Source organism: Myotis nattereri (assembly GCF_964212035.1).
Source record: "Myotis nattereri genome assembly, contig: HAP1_SCAFFOLD_172, whole genome shotgun sequence".
Classification (NCBI taxonomy): domain Eukaryota; kingdom Metazoa; phylum Chordata; class Mammalia; order Chiroptera; family Vespertilionidae; genus Myotis; species Myotis nattereri.
In genome coordinates this window covers 43615-55326 of record NW_027669619.1, presented here as the reverse complement: position 1 = coordinate 55326, position 11712 = coordinate 43615, and the positions used below count along the sequence as shown (strand labels likewise).

The window sequence follows — 11712 nt, the reverse complement described above, 5'->3', positions numbered from 1 at the left end:
ATCCTGGGCCAGACCGGGGCGCACTGCCCCTAGATTGTCCTCAATGTTCTTTTCTATGGGAACCATCCCCGCTTACACGGTTCTCCTGCACTGTCCCATGTTCCTTGTGATCCTGCTCCTCTACCCTCAAGGATACAGCTGTGAGCCAGAACCCAGGGATGCACCGGATATTGAGGCTTCTCCGTTTGAAATAGGGCTTGAGCCTCTGCCGAGTCCTGCACCTGAGCCGAGAGAAGGCCCTGCTGGCTTGCTCGTTCATGGGCTCCATCTCCAATTGGAGAAACTGGAGCACCTCCAGAGGGGACCAGGTGAACTTGGCCCTGGGCCCTGACTGGGCCTCCTCCTGCTGCACTGGCTGCTCTTCTTCTGGCTTTGCTTTGGCCTTGGACTGAGGCTCCACCTCTCCCACCTGTTCCACTCCCTTCATGGTGCCCTCCACTCCCCCTGCAGGAAAAACTGCTCTACTGCAATTAATTGCTCCTCCATCCACCCCTCCTCCTGGTGGTCACTCCCTTGCGGGTCACCTGGATCCTGTGCCTCCAGCCTCAGCTCTTTACTCACCACCTCCTCCTGCCTCCCCACCTGCAGATCTGGGAAAACCTCCTCACCTGCCCACTTGGCCTGCCATGGCACCACCTGCAGAAGGCCCTCTGTCCACAGGATAAACTGAGCCTGTGCCTGCAACTCCTCCCCCAGGCCCTCCTTGTCTTCCCCTTGCTCCTCACTCTGGGTTCCCTGCTGCACCTCACTCTCCTCTCCCTGCACACACTGCTCTGCAGCCACCCAGTCCTCCCCTCTCCCGCACTCAAGATCAAGCCCAACATCCTGGCCTGTGTCCAACCTCAGCTCCAGGATCACAGCCTCCCCCACCTGCATGAAGTCCTCCCACTCCAGCCCCAAAGCTGCCCTCTGAACCTCCTGTGCCCTTGTGTCCTGGGTATCACCACTTTCCTGCACCGAGGTGAAGCTAAAAGCCTCCTGGATGATCCTGCTTGCCCTGTCCTTCCTGGTGCAAAGGCCCTGGGGAGCCCTGTGAATCCTCAGGCGCCCTGCAGCTGAAGGCCCCCTAGTGGAACTGAGAGGAAGCGCGCTGCCCCCAGGAGCCCCTCAGTCTCCCAACACAGCCTGACTCTGGATGCCCCCTGGCTCTGAGACTGGTGCTGTGAAGGAGCAGGTGGTGCAGAGCCTGCTGAGTCCAGGCAAGGTGCTTGCTCACTGGTGCATGCAACCAGGCCCTGATGTGCTGAGTGGGGGCACAGGGGGCTCATGCACAGGCGCTGGTCATGTGAGCATGTGGTACAGAAGGCACCTAGCCAGGCCCAGCCTGCTGTTTCTGGGTGGGCTCCACAAAAGCCTCCTCTAATCACAGATGGGGCAGTGGGCGTCACCCTGCGAAGCCCTGCCACTTACTCAAAGCTCTGGTGTAGATAGTTGGTAGACTCAGAGGTATCCTATTATTAGCCTGAAAACCGAGATTTTGCAAGCTTAGAAACTTGACCTGACTGAAAAGAAGGAAGAAATGGTGGAACTTGAAAATGACTTCAGGTTTTCTCACTGTGCAGAATAAAGTCAAACATTGCTTCAGTTAAATATTTTAGCCGTTGTTCTCCCCACATGAACTACAATAATAATGTGCTTTGTGTTGATATTTACTGCTGTGTTGCTGACAATTACCTGGAGGAGAAGTTAAGGTGATTCAATGGCTTGAAAAAAGTTTAGCTAAATCTGATTGCAGGTCTAATTAAGCAAGTTTATTCCATATATATATATATATATATATATATATATATATATATATTTATATGGCTAAGTTGACTCGTGCATGTGTGATACATATGAAGCTCTTACTGGCGCCAATTGCATGAGTGTGTTTCAATTTGTCATTGTCAATCTGCATTTGATTGACACTGCTATTATAGAGAAAGGGCAAATAGCAGTATTATGGTATTTCTTCTAATTAATTTCCTTTCAACATGCACGAATCCATGCACCTGGCCACTGGTATTCTAATAGTGGCAAAATATCATCCGTGAATGGTAATATTCTATTGGGCAGGACATGCCAAATTGGTCGCACATATCTATCCTATCTAATAAAAGAGAAATATGGTAATTGGCGTACGACCGCTACCCTTCCCATTGGCTAATCAGGGCGATATGCAAATTAACTGCCAGCCAAGTTGGAGGTTAACTGCCAACAAAGATGGCAGTTAATTTGCATACATAGGTGCAATGCTAGGAGGCGAAAGGGGAAGGAGGGAAGAAGCCGCCTGCCCTGACTGCAATTGGAAACCCAGTGGCAGCCAAGAGCCAGAGAACCGAGCTGCTTTTGCTCAGAGAAGCCAGGCTGCCTTTGCTGGCTTCTGTGATAGGAGGACCTGGCCACCTTTGCTGGCCCTGGGCCAGTAATCGGAGAAGCTGGGTGGGGCAGGGAAGAGGCAGATGTCTGCCTCTTCCCTGCCCAGCGTGGCTTCTCAGATCACTGATCACCAGTGATGGGAGAACACCCAGAGGCGGGGCCAGAGGCCAGGCTGCATAGCTGCCTGGGGACACCATTTGGACCCCAGGGGCGAAGCAGCCAGTCCCCAGCAAGAGACCCAGAAGGCGACCCAGGTGCTGGGGCTGCATCGCTGCTGGGTCAGAAATCCGGTGCCCAGGCTGAGGAGACCCAGGACCCAGAGCTGCGTTGCAGCTGGGGCACACGATCCGGTGCCCAGGCTGAGGAGACCCAGGGCCCGGGGCTGTGTAGCAGCTGGGGCACGCCATCCGGTTCGGGGGCGATGCAGCCAGGCCCGAGAAGGAGACCCAGAAGGAGACCCAGGGGCCTCCCAAGAGGAGAGTCTCCATGGCCAGATGGCGTGGTGTCGGGGCAGGAATAAAGACCCGAGGTGACTCAGATGCCTGGCCACAGGGTTAGTCCAGCCAGCAGGGCCTTTCAGTTGGGACTGGGGTGGGGGTGGGGCAGGGAGGCAAGCTGGAAATAGAGAACTACAACTCACAGGAGGCTTAGCAGCCGGGCCTGGGTGCCTGGCTGTGAAATCCAATGGGCTGTAGTTTTGCAAGCCACTTTAAACTAGAGGCTTGCAAGGTTGGAAGTTCTGCGCCTGGAGCCAGGGAGAAATGGAGCTGGAGCAGAGAGAGGGGTCCATGGCAGCCGTGGGCTTTGAGGAGTTCTCAGCACCTCCTGGCTGGGAGCTGGCGCTTCCTCCGCTGAAGGTGGTCACATCCTGGAGAGCGAGCTTGAGACCGAAGTGGAGTTCCTGTCTGGGGGTCTGGGCAGCTCCAGCCTCCAGGAGCTAGAGGAAGAGGAGGAGGCAGCCTGAGGCTGGCAACAGCGGCGCCAAAGGGAACTTAATCGCAGGAAGTACCAGGCGCTGCAGGGAGATTGAGCAGGCGAAGGAGTGGGTCCTGAACAGGCTCCATCAGATATAGAGGATAACATGGAGACTCCAGCAGGAGAGGAGGTTCCTCATGAAGGTGCTGGACTCCTACGGTGACAACTACTGGGCCAGCCAGTTCACCATCTTACTGGAGGATGAGGGCAGCCAGGGCACAGATGCCCCCACCCCAGGCAACGCTGAGAACCAGCCTCCAGAGAAAGAGGGGCTGTCCCCGCCCAGGAGGACGCCAGCGCCTGCAGAAGCCAGCAGCCTGGCCCCTGGCGAGGGGCCCAGGGGTTGGAAGAGGCGGCGAGTGCCACCGGAAGGGGGCCAGGCGTGAGTCCCGCTGTCTCTGGAGCTGGCCCCCATGCAGATAAAGGTGGAGGAAGACTTTGGCTTCAAAGCGGTCGAGGCTTTGGACACAAGTTGGGTTTCTGGGGGCCAGACAAGTAGCTGCCCTACCCCACCCTAGCCAGCTCCCCCTTTGACTGACCCCCCAATAAACAGACCCCATGCTCTCCTTGGCAAAAAAAAGCTTATAGAGGCATGCTTTTAGGATCAAATAGTATAAATATAGATGTAACAGGACAATAAAAAGAGAACCTGGATATGATGATCACCTGAATGCTGCCTCTGTGTCATTCCTTCGTCGCCGACTCCATCCACACCTTTGGGAACCCCCGGACCTACTGAGGCAGGGCCCCAACATTCCTCTTCTTATAAGGACTTCAGTGAGATGGGCTAAGGGTCCCACTAGAACTGCCTCAATTTAATCTAATCCCCTCTTTAAAGATCTTATCTCTATACACAGGTACATTCTGAGGTTCTGGAGATTAGGATTCTAACATACATTTTGTTGATTACCCAAATCAGCCCTTAACAACCAACATGTTTCAGAAAGGAGATTCCTACAGGGTTATTTACCAAACATTCAGAAGTATTTTTAAAAGAGCTAAGTCCCTAGCCCACTGTGCGCGCCCCTCCTGGCGAAGAGGGAAGGCCTGGGTTCCAGGCGCCGGAGGAAAACTGGTGCCAGCAGCCAGGGGAAGGGGCCCTCAAGGGGCCCCAGATTGCGAGAGGGCACAGGGCGGGCTGAGGGACCCACCCGAGTGCACAGATTTTTGTGCACCGGGCCTCTAGTATATATATATATATATATATATATATATATATATATATATATATATAAAAGCATAAGCGACATTATGAGTGGTTGGTACGATGCACACCGACCACCAGGACGCAGACGCTCAACACAGGAGCTTCCCCCAGGTGGTCAAGGCTCTCCCACAGCGAGAGCATCACTCAGCCAGAAGCCGGGCTAAAGGCTGGAAAGTGCAGCTGTGACAGCAAGAGCCTCTGCTGCCTATGTGACAAGGCTACGAACCAGTGGTGGCAGGTGGAGTGGGGCCTGGATGAGCGGGAACACAGCACCTGGCTCCAGCTTGGGCTCCTGCCCGGCTGCCTGCCATTTCGTGCACTGCTACATCCCTCAGGAGGTGTCAGACCTAACCTGGCAGTCCCACATCTCCCAAGGTGTCCCAGATTGCGTGAGGGCGCAGGCCAGGCTGTGGGACGCCACCAGTGCTTAAATTTCGTTCACCGGGCCTCTAGTCATTTTATTATTTATCACCGATTTAGCATGGTTCTCTTCTAATGCTGAATAATTTAAAGGTATAACCTGAATTTTGGTAATGATGGCCATATAGATTTTACTGCTCTTTAGCAGTATTATTTAATGGCTTATATGAAGGGTACTAATCTCCTTCAAAATATGAGAAATATTACATCTCCCACAAACAGTACTATGTTTCAGTGCTAATTCTTTCCACTAATGTCCCTAAATGAGCCTTTCACTAATTTTCTTTGCTCACTAGCTCATCCAAAATTGAAATGGGCAGGCTGCTTGTCTATATTCAAGTGCAGAGGCATATTCTTCTTAATTACACTGATGCTATCAATACTTTCAATTTTCCAACATAAATTATAGTGAGGGTCTCAGTGTTAGATTTTAAAACATCTCTTTACTAATATGAATAAGTCACTTTTACCTTATTTCTTCACAACGATGTGCACGCTCTGATTTGGAACTTGCAATGCCTAACTCTTTGAAGTGTGCCTTCCCAACCTTGTTTTCATTAAAAACAGACCATCTGAATCCACATTGGTCACTTTTCACCCTGTTGAGATAATGTAGACATTCCTTGGGTTATGTTGGACTCAAAGTACATAGGTTCTGGATACCTCTCCATACCCCATTTATATATTTTTTTAAAAAAGTTTGATCATTTCTACGTATGTACATATATGCTTTATGGTTTTTTTATTATTATTATTCATTTACCACAAGTAAAGGTCAGGAATTGTTATGTTTCTTTTATTTTTTTTTTTTTTTTTTTTTTTTTTTTTACTGTTTCACGCCATTACTGCTGTGTATGTGTACTCCATGTGAGTGACATACGTGCTTATGTAGGTGGGTTCTGACTTACGCGAATATTGCATTATATCCCACTTCAGGAACGTGTCAACAATGTAATGCGAGGAACTACAGTAATTGCATCCTATTGATTCAGTTGTAGTTATTTGGTCTCCACATTTCCTCAATACGTATATGATTGTTGGAAGCACAAAGTATATCTTTATATATTTATTAGAGGCCCGGTGCACAAAAATTTGTGCACTCGGGGGGGGGGGGGGTCCCTCAGCCTGGCCTGTGCCCTCTCGCAGTCTGGGACCCCTTGGGAGATAACGACCTGCTGGCTTAGGCCTGCTCCCGGGTGGCAGAGGGCAGGCCCAATCTCTTGGTGCAGCCCCTGGTTGGGCTCAGAGCAGGGCCCACTGGGATTTGGGGCACCACCCCCTGTCATGCACAGAGCAGGGCGGATTGGGAGGTTGTGATGCCACCCTCAGTCATGCTCAGAGTAGGGCCAATTGGGGGGTTGGGGCACCGTCCCCTGTCACACTCAAGGCAGGGTCGATGGGGAGGTGGTGGCACCAACCCTTGTCACGCACAGAGCAGGGCCGATCAGAGGGTTGGGGCACTGCCCCCTGTCACGCACAGAGCAGGGCCGATCAGGGGGTTGGGGAGCTCACCCCCCCAGCCCCCACCTGTCACGCACAGAGCAGGGCCCATTAGGGGGTTGGGGAGCATCACCCTGTCACTAAAAGAGTAGGGCCGATAGGGGAGTTGGCACAACACCCCCTGTCACACACAGAGCAGGGCGGATCAGGGGATTGGGGCGCCACTCTCTATCACCCACAGAGCAGGGCCGATCAGGGGAGTTGGGGCGCCACCACTGTCACACTCAGGGCAGGGCCGATGGGGAGGTTATGACTCTACCCCATCACACACAGAGCAGGGCCCATGGTGGGGGGTTGGGGCGCCGCCCTCTATCACCCACAGAGAAGTGCAATCAGGGGGTTTGGGCGCTGCCCCCTGTCACGCTGATCCTGGTGCAGGGAGGCCCCTCGGCTCCGCTGATCCTGGTGCTGGGAGGCATATTATCCTTTTACTATATAGAATAGAGAACTGGTTCATGGGTGGGGCTGGCTGGTTTGCCCTGAAGAGTGTTCTGGATCAGGGGTGGGGGTCTCCACTGGGGTGCCTGGCCAGCCTGGATGAGGGGATGTTTGCAGCTGGTCAAACACCCTTCAGGGTGGGGGTCCCCACTGGGGTGCCTGGCCAGTCTGGGTGAGGGGCTGAGGGCTGTTTTCAGGCTGGGACTGAAGCTCCCAACTGCTCCTTTTTTCTTTTTCTTTTTTTAATTCTGGGCCAGCTTTAGCTCTGAGGCTCCAGCTCTTAGGCCTCCGCTCCTGAAAGCAGGTATCTGGTTTGTTTTAGTTCTCAAAACTCTGTATCAACCCCAGCTCTGAGATACCAGCTGGCTGAGGTTTTGTTTAGCGTCTATATTTGTTACAATGTTTGAAACTGCAGGCTCAGAGGCCAGCAGCAGCCGGCGGGGAATGTTGGAGTCCTCCGTCACTGAAGCAAGCAAGCCTCATGTTAGTTTCAAGCTGCCTGGCTGCCGGCCGCCATCTTGGCTGACAGTTAATTTGCATATTGCCCTGATTAGCCAATGGGAAGGGTAGCCGTCGTACGCCAATTACCATGTTTCTCTTTTATTAGATTAGATGTGTTTCTTAGAATTATCATTCAATAAAAATAAATGCCTTGTCCTTATAAAAAGATCTGGCCTTATAATTGAATGGCCTAATACATTTTAGAGTAGGGCACCATTACCAAAGTTTCTCAGAAGAACATGTGTTGAAATGAAGAGTATATCCTGCCAACCCCTACTTGAAACAAGAGCCTTAGTTGGGATCCATCATGATCCAAACAGAGACAGAAACAGTAAGAGACATGGCAGGTTTATGTTACTATATGCCTACTGAGCATGCCTCAATGCACATTTCCTGATGGTGCTATTGATCAGAATGTGCACTCACAGGACATTAGGGCCTTCATGCACAACTCCATCCTGAAACCACATGAAAAGGAGTGTATTGGACAAGAATGTTAGCAGGGACTTTACAATGCAGAGGGATTCTGAAGAAGATTGAAAAAGGTGGCAGAACCCTAGCCAATTTGGAACAGTGGACAGATCACTGGCCTTCAGACCGAAGGGCCCAGATTTGATTCAGGTCAAGGGCACTTACCTGGGAGTGGAATAAATCACCAGTCTGGGGCATGCAGGAGGGAGCTGATCAATGAATCTCTCTCATCACTGATGTTTCTAACTCTCACTCGCTCTCCGTTTCTCTCTGAGATAAATAAAAATATTTTTAAAAGAATGGTGGCAGAATAAGTGTATGCTGCAGGGACATGCTCCCAGGAACAAACTGATATTCCAACTAAAATACAGAACAACTTCCTGAATAATCAATGGAAAACTCACAGGAGAGAACCCTGACACCCGAGGACCGAAGGTGGAGGCCACGTAGACACTGGTAGGAGGAGAGGAGGCTGGAAGGGGGCGGGCCTGACACCCACAGACAGCAACTGAAGTCTCGGAGAGATATCTCAGCTGTGGAGGACTGCCACTGAGAACTCTGGGTCTAATCCCCAAGCTGGGCCTCCTAGCAGAGAGCACCAGAACTGAGGAGGGTACCCATATAACCTGTGGATGTGAATAGCAGCAGGTCACTGTCTGCCAGGGAGAGACAACTGGAAATTCAGGCATCCTCTTAAAGGGCCAACGCACAAACTTCCCTGTGGAGCCACATACCTTGTGCCCTGGCAAAGGGAGGGTGAAGTGGACTGGAGCTGTGAGGGAAAAAGCCAGAACTGGGAGTCAAGGTTACCAGCTCAGAAGACAAACACTTCAAGTTCCTGGGAGAAGTCATTTCCTCATGCAGCAGAGAAAATCTCTCCCATGCAGACATTTGCTTTTCCTGGAGGGGACACAATTAACACACACTACTGGTAAACACCGTGCCCTGAGGGCAGTTAAGAGATTATAAATAACAATTAACCTCCAGGCAGAGGCAACTGCCCCACCTTGTTGAAACAAACTCTTGTCACAGCTGATGACCATTGCCTTGGAGGCAAGTGAAGTTGGAATCCTATCAGTCTATAGACAGAGGAGATCTCTGGATTCTTTGAGTCTTTGCCTGACCGAATTAGTCAGAAACATACTTTAACAATGTCCTGCACTAGAGACTGAGAGGCATATAGGATCCACCTAGCTCCTCACCACAAACCCAGACAGAAAGCCAGAAAGAGGAAACAAAGAAACAACCCCCAATAACAGAACTAGAGAATTCTTCAGATATAGAGATAGATGAAGCACAGAGCAGACATTTAAATGAATCTGACTTCAGAGTTATGAGGGTAGAAGAGCTCAAGAGCATGAAAAAAGATATAGTGACTATGAAAAGAACAGTCCTAGATATAAAATGACGTAACACAAATAAAGAACACATTGGAAGGAATAGGCAGATATTAGGGAAAGCTGAGGATCAATCACTGAATTAGAACAAAGTTAAAAATATCACCCAATAAAAAAAAGACAGAAAAAAATAAGATTTAAAAAAACAAAAACAAAAAAAAACAGGAGGACCACTTACCTAACAGTATTAGAATAGCGAGAGTGACAAAAGAGGCAGGAGGAGAGAAAGGCATAGAGGTCTTTGAAGAAACAATCGCAGAACACTTACCTAACCTGATAAAGGAAAATCCCACACAAGATCAAGAGCCAAAGAGAACCCCAAAGAAGAAGTACCCAAACAAACCCGTGCCCAGACACATCATAATTAAAATGCCAAAAATTAAAGACAAAGAGAGAATCTTCAAGGCAGCAAGACAAAACTGTTAGCTATGAAGGAGTTCCCATAAGGCTGACTCCTGATCTCTCATCAGAAACTCTACAGGCCAGAAGAAGATGGCATGAAGTACTCAAGTTAATGGAAAGTAAGGATCTGAGGCCAAGATTACTATATCCAGCAATTCTTTCAATCAAAATAGACGGTCAAATACAGAGCTTCCTAGACCGAAAAAGGCTGAAGGAGTACATCATCTCCAAGCAAGCTTTACAAGAAATGCTACAGAGATTGCTGTAATGAGAAGGAGAAACAGAGACAGAAACTTAGCCACACAGAAACGAAATGGAAATAAATAAATAAATAGCTATGAATAATAACCCTAAATGCAAGTGGGTCAATGCTCCAATCTAAAGGTGTAGTGGAGCAAAATGGATACAAAAACATGATGCAAGTATATGCTTTCTACAGGAGCACCATCTCAAAACAAAAGACACACACAGGATGAGAGTGAAGGAATGGGAAAAATTTCCATGCAAATGGAAATGAAAAAAATAAACAAGGCTGAAGTAACAATATGGGTATCAGACCAAATAGACTTTAAGATAAAGGCCATCACAAGAGACAGAAAGGTCACTGCATGATACTAAAGGGACCAACCAACAAGACAATATAAACCTAGTAAACATATATTCACCCAACAGAGGAGCACCTCAATATATATATATATCTCAAACAAACAAACAAAAAATCAAAACTAACAAAAATTCTAGAAGACTTTTACAGAGAGTGTGACAACAGGACAGTCACAGTAAGGGAATTTATCACCCCTCTGACTTCTCTGGATAGATCTTCCATATGTAAAAATAACAAGGATGCAGAGCCTCTAAAGGACACACTGGATCCATTAGATTTAATTGACATTTTAGAATAGCGGTTCTCAACCCGTGGGTTGCGACCCCTTTGTGGGTCAAATGGCCCTTTCACCGGAGTCGCCTAAGTAAAGGGTGTCCTAAAATTCACGCGTGAAGTAATTTTGATAGAAAACAAGGTTTATAATTAAAAACTGTACATTTTTATTGACTCATAAAGAAAGTAAAAGAACTGCACTTGGAAAACTACAGGCCATTGAAATGGAGATAAAGATATCAACCAATGGACTAATATACCATGTTGATGGGTTGGTAGAATTAACATCATTAACATGTCCATACTCCCGAAAGCAATCTATAGATTAATTGTAATCTCCATTAATATACCAACAGAATATATCACAGACACAGAAAAAAATCCTCCAAAAATTGAAATGGAGTAAAAATAGCCTGAGCAATCTGAGGAAAAAGAAAAAAGTTGGCGGACACACAATACCAGATATTAAGCTATAATATAAAGCCACCATTCTCAAAACTGCCTGCTACTGCCACTAGAAAAGACATATACTCCACTGAAACAGAACAGAGTACCCCGAAGTGGACCCAAGTCATTATGCTCTATTATTAATTTAAAAAGGAGGCAAGACCATACAATGGAGTCAAGATATTCTCTTCAATAAATGTTAGGAAAATTAGAAAGATACATGCAGAATAATGAAACTAGACCACCTACTTACACCATTCACAAAAATAAACTCAAAGTGGATAAAGGACTTAAACATCAGATGAGAATCTATAAAAAATCTTACAAGATTGCATATGTAGCAAAATATCAGATACGTCTCCGCAATATCTTTACCGATACAGCTTCAAAGGCAATGCACACAAAGGGGAAAATAAACAAATTGACTACATCAAAATAAAAATCTTTTGCACAGCAAACAAAATCCTGAACAAAACAATAAGAAAGCCCACAGCATAGAAGAACATATTTCCCAATGGTATCCGGATAAGTGTTGAATATCCAAAGATTTCAGGGAACTCACACAAATTAACAATAGGAAGATAAACAATCCAATCAAAACAAAGGACCTAAATTAACACTTTTCAAAAGGGGACCTACAAAAGGCCAAGAGACATACAAAAAAAAATGCTCAAAGGCACGAACAGTCCAAGAGATGCAAATCAAAACGACAACGAGTT

General features: G+C 48.0%; 1 pseudogene across 1 annotated transcript; it reads left to right on the top strand.

Moving 5' to 3' along the window:
* The first annotated feature begins 3119 nt into the window (after positions 1 to 3119).
* LOC308512587 (TCF3 fusion partner-like) lies at positions 3120 to 3871 on the top strand (annotated as a pseudogene). Its single transcript has one exon. The product of its transcript is annotated as a TCF3 fusion partner-like (transcript).
* Positions 3872 to 11712: the final 7841 nt, after the last annotated feature.